Below are 5,633 nucleotides of genomic sequence, written 5' to 3' on the forward strand. Positions count from 1 at the left end.
TGCTTCCTCTCATTTCCACACTTTAGTTGTCTGTGCTGGAGGATGGAGAGGTGCTGACCCTGCTCATTGCCATAGAGAATATGTTGGCTTCTCTTAGAGTCAAAAAGACATGCCTTTCTTCCTGGGTCCTTTGCATCTGCCTGCAGTGCTCATACTCTTCACTTGGTTGACTCATTCTTACTCTTGTAGTCTTACCTTGAAAGTCACCTCCTTAGAGAGGTCCTCCCTGACCACCTCATAATTACAATGCACTCTCCCCATATTCTCTATTTCAGCACTTTGCCTATTTCCTATATAGCACTCATGACAATTTGCAAGTTGGGGTTTTCTTGAGGAACCCCTTTTTGTCTTTCTCTCACTAGTATAAAAAAGCTCCATGGCATTGGAAATTCATATCTTGCCTGTGTTACTCACTGGCATATCCAGAGCACCATCATGAGAGACTGAGTGTAGGGAGACCAGTCAGGGGACCACTGTAATCATTCAAGTGAGAAGTACTGGTGGTCCGGGCCTAGGTTAATAGTGGTGCACTCACTTAGGGATATTTTTAAAACAGGCAAAACAGGTCTTGATAATTGATTGGATGGTGGGAAAGAGAAAGGTCAAGAGTCTCCAGACTTCAGGGACTCTCAGAGTTCTAGGTGTCCAAAAGGATTAGAAAAAAAAATCAGCTGTTACTAATGGAAATCATATAATAAGCAGTTTCAGAAAAATTGTTCCACAGCTATTATAAGGGTTTTAAAGCAATTATTAATAGTAAAACTGAAATAACAGGTAGTAAGCAGAAAAAAGAGCACTGATTTATAGCCTGCAGAAGGATTTCAAAGTGTTGCAATAAAAAGCAAGTGATAAATCATTTTTAGAAGTATAGCAATCCCTTGTTTGAGGCTGCTCAACTGTAATGATAATTCTTCAGTTACAGAATAGTATAAAAGTAGGTGTAAGGTGGGCTTTTTTGTTTGTTTGTTTGTTTTTTGGTGTGTGGGGTTTTCCTGTAAAATCCAGGAGAACTGCTGGACAAATTCTAGAAGAGCTGTAACTGGTATAAGATTTAAGTAACATCAAATCAGCAGACTTCAGTAAGATTTTAGAATAATGCTAATCAATATGCTATATATACATATTTATAACTATAGATACCAACAAAAATGTCTTCTATGATTTTTGCAATGCTTGGAAAAAGAAGTCATAGTACAAGACACTTTCTATATACATTATGTTGATTACTGCACCCTCTTTGCAAAGTGAAATTTATTGATTTTATTTTAAAATTGCAGGAACTGGCCTCATAGAGGCCAAATGACTTGTCCAAGGTCAATACAGTTAATTAATCACTGAACAGGTCTTAAAGTAGAGAAGAAACTAGAACCTCCATTTTACAGATCAGAAAAGTGCTCCAGAAACACTTGCCTGTGGCCATGGGGTTTGAAATTGGTGGAAGCAGAACTAGGAAACAGCTTACCCCTTCAGTCTACTTTTTCCTCTGTGGGTCAGTATGGTGCAATAAAGCCCTGTCACATTTGGGTTTGGGAGGCTCTTTGGAGGCAGATCAGGGACAAGTTTCATCTCTATGCATAGGGCTCACTCTCTGCTGCTCAGTTCTCCTGGTGCCCTGTTTTCTTTCTGTGCTTCTTTCTCCTTAGGGTCCCCAGATACTACTGGCGGTGTTTCCATGGACTGGTGAAGCAATAGAGGAGAGGAGTCCAGTCCACATGCTACCTGTGTGACGCTGCTGGTCTCCCCATCACTCTCATGGCCCACATAGACTCTTGAGTTAGGGCCCTTTCCTCAGTGATAGCAGCTCGTGACAATTGACTCATACAAACAGTATGAATCAATTGAAGAAACAGTGCTTCCTCCTAGAAATTTCCAAGAAAGAGAGAAAGAGAAAGAGAATCTGATGGGCCCAGTTCATCTTTTCAAGCTAGGGCACATCACAGGGCACTGGCCTATGGGTTGGCCTCCCTTGCTTCAGGTACCACTCCTGGTCCATCAGCTGTAAGGATATCACAGTATTTACAAAGGCCTGATCGACATAGGGCAGGGCTACAGAGAGGGCAGTTCTCCCAAAGTGGGATGTGGGCATGGCAGGTATTTTGTTGTTTGTTTTTGTTTTTTGAGATGGAGTCTCTCTCTGTCGCCCAGGCTGGAGTGTGGAGTGCAGTGGTACGATCTCGGCTCACTGCAGCTTCTGCCTCCTGGGTTCAAGTGACTCTCCTGCCACAACCTCCTGAGTAGCTGGGATTACAGGCACGTGCCACCACACCTGGCTAATTTTTGTAATTTTAGTAGAGATGGGGTTTTGCCATGTTGGCCAGGCTGGTCTCGAACTCCTGACCTCAAGTGATCCCCCACGTCTTGGCCTCCCAAAGTGCTGGGATTACAGGTGTGTGCCACCGCATCCAGCCTATGGCAGGTATTTTGAAGCTTGGTCTGTCTGGGTCAGTCCAAAGGGGAGCTACAGTTTACAGGGACAAGAGGTTACTGTGGTAGAGGGTGGGCAGGGAACTCCCCAGGACAAAAGGGTTTGAATTGAATCTTGAGGTATTGATTTTTGGTTGGCCCAATGTATTAGTCAGGATTCTCCAGAGAAACAAAACCTGTTTATTACGGGAATTGGCTCACATGATTATGAAGGCCAAGAGGTTCCACAATCTGCCATCTGCCAGCTAGAGAACCAGGAAAGCTGGTGGTGTAATTCAGTCCAAATCTTAACCGGGGAGCTGATGGCGTAACTCCCAGTCCAAGACCAAAGTTCTGAGAATTGAGAGGAGAGGGTGCTGCTGATGTAAGTCTCAGAGTCCAAAGGCCTGAGAATGAGGAGCTCTGACATCCATGAGCAGAAAAAGATGTATGTCCCACTCAAGAAGAGAGACAGAATGTGCCCCTCCTTCACCTTTTTGTTCTGTTTGGGTTCTCAACAGATTGGATTATGCTCACCCCCATTGGTGAGGGTGGATTTTCTTTACTCAGCCTACTCTCTGCTCAGAGAGAGTAACACCTTCCAGAGACAGCCTCACAGATACACACAGAAAGAATGATTTACCACTATCTGGGCATTCCTTAGCTCAGTCCAGTTGACACATAAAATTAGCCATCACCCTCAGTAAGGAGAGGGGTGACACGAGGGACAGAGAAAACGGCATGTGCAAAGGCACAGAGGCTTGGCTCGAGAGAACACAGCACACACAGGAAGTGCAAATCATTCAGTGTGGCTGGAATGTCAAGTCTATGGAGGAATGCAGGGAGAGATGGGGCTGGAAAGGTAGGCGAAGCTAGACTTGTGATTCTCAGCTAGAGGCGTGATTCTCAGCTAGAGGCTGTATTACCTTACAAGTAGCATTAGGAAATGTAGATGATCTTTTTAAATTTGTTTTCCAGTTATGATGGGGAATGGGGATTGTTGTTGGCATTTAGTGGGTGGGACTAGAAATGAGAAGGGCAATCCTGCAAACAGAAGAACTGTTGTGCCCTAATTGCCAACACGGCTTTCACTGGGAAACATGGGGCTAAACTGTGAAGGCCCTTCAATATCATGCCAAAGGATATGGATTTTAGTCCCAAGAAGGGTGGTGAGTGGGAATAAGGAGTCTAGAGAAGCTTCTAGATTTTGACTTGGGCAGTTGGGTAGAAGGTGGATCTAATTATTGAGGCTGGAATTATAGGGAGAGGAGAACAGAGGTAAGAAATGGCCAGAAAGATGATGAATTCACATTGCATATGTCAACATATAGGCGAAGTTGCCCCAGAGTCTGTTCAAATGCACTGCATAGCTCAGGAATGAGACTGGAGGAGTGATGTTGATGTGGAAGTCCTCAGAGCATCAGGACTAGGTGAAATTGTGGGCATAGATGAGATCACTCAGAATGAGTGTGAATTTTGGATTATCCAAGGCCAATTTTTAAACTTAGGCAGGCTTTCCTGCTTTCTACTCAGTGTGTTCACAGGAAATACCAATTAAAATTAATTTCAACATAAGTAAAACATAATTAGGAAGATAAATTTCCTGCCAAAAATATAATGAACTCTAGAGTGAAATGTAAAATGTTTTTAGCTCACTTATGTGATACTTTTATATGATGCTTTTACCTTTCTTGATTCTATGAAGCCTAGTAAGTTAGAGTAGAAAATATTTTAGAAGTTTTAAGGAGATTAGTAACAGAAAAAAATGAAGGTTAGTTCTTTCTCCTCTTTCTTAAGAGCTCAGATGATCTGGACTGTGTGTTTCTCTGGTTCCTCATTTAGCTGACGGTTTTCTGACCTATTACAGAGGGAAGTCATCAGCTAGTTAGAAGGAAGGAATATACCAGGACATAAACTTTGTTTCTCCTCCCTCTTGTCATAGAAATTATATTTTCCCACTGTTGTTCATCTGAAGCATGCCTGCCCAGATAGAAGGGGCAATGCATTGTATGATTTTTTTATGATCTAGTGATTTAAATCTTAAGTTTCAATGCAGAAAACTGAGCAGCCTAAATTATTGGCACATAAACCCATAGAGAATAGTCATTGATTAAGATAATCAATAGATGTTATTTTCAATAACAACAGCAGTGTATTCTTCACCACTCCTAGAAGCACGTGGAAGTTCTTGGGAAGAATACTATTACTGAGGTTCAGACTAGCTTAGATTTTCAGATTGTTCTCTACTGAGATGGTTTCACTGGGTTTCAGTAGAATGGAGTCATGACTGTTTTCTAACATAATACTCAGCTTCCTTTGGGATCTCCCTGGGAAGGGTATGGAAACAAAGATTGAGTAGAAGCTGTTAATTTCCTCAGATGACCTGCCATTCAGTTAACTGTCAAAGGCCCATTTGTAAATAACAGCACAGATTATCTGCACTCCAAGTTCTTGCCAAGTGACTGTCACTTGGAACACTCTGTGGACAGATTCTTATCAAGAACTTAATTGTGAGAAACAACATTCACACAGGGTTGTCTGTAGACATGCAGTCCATAATTTCCCTAGAAGATTGTTTCCCCAAGTGTCATCCTTAAATTTCCCTGAAATGTAAACAGGTAGTATATAATAAAATGATCAAATTGTTTTGGTAACACTCCAGATTAGACAAAGTTTCTTTACTGAAGAACTTCTTGAAACATTAGTATATGTCAATGTACATGTAAACATCCAAGAAATAAGAATCTGAGTAGGCAGTATTTCTCAAATTTACTTGATCACAGAGCTCTTAGATAATATTATGAGAAATATGTATGTGTGGCTGGGCATGGTGGCTCATGCCTGTAATCCCAACACTTTGGGAAGTCGAAGCGGGTAGCTTACTTGAGGTCAGGAGTTCAAAACCAGCCTGGCCAACATGGTGAAACCCTGTATCTACTAAAAATACAAAAATTAGCTGGGCATGGTGGCACACACCTATAATCCCAGCTACTCAGGAGGCTGAGCAAGAGAATCGCTTGAACCTGGAGGTAGAGGTTGCAGTGAGCTGGGATCACATCACTGCACCACTCCAGCCTGGGTGACAGAGCAAGACTCTATCTCAAAAAAAAAAAAAAAAAAAAAAGAAAGAAAGAAAGAAAGAAAGAAAGAAAGAAAAAAAATACTCATGTGCCTCAGGACACACCTTATACTACTGGATATTCTAAATTTTATGCCAGGTCATCAGCATT

General features: G+C 41.9%; 1 non-coding gene across 1 annotated transcript; it reads right to left on the minus strand.

Annotated features, from left to right (window-relative positions):
• Nucleotides 1-983: 983 nt before the first annotated feature.
• Nucleotides 984-1,044, minus strand: LOC115897849. The gene has a single exon (XR_004057628.1). It is a non-coding gene; the product is annotated as a U7 small nuclear RNA (small nuclear RNA).
• Nucleotides 1,045-5,633: the final 4,589 nt, after the last annotated feature.

Source organism: Rhinopithecus roxellana, chromosome 5 (assembly GCF_007565055.1).
Source record: "Rhinopithecus roxellana isolate Shanxi Qingling chromosome 5, ASM756505v1, whole genome shotgun sequence".
Lineage (NCBI taxonomy): Eukaryota > Metazoa > Chordata > Mammalia > Primates > Cercopithecidae > Rhinopithecus > Rhinopithecus roxellana.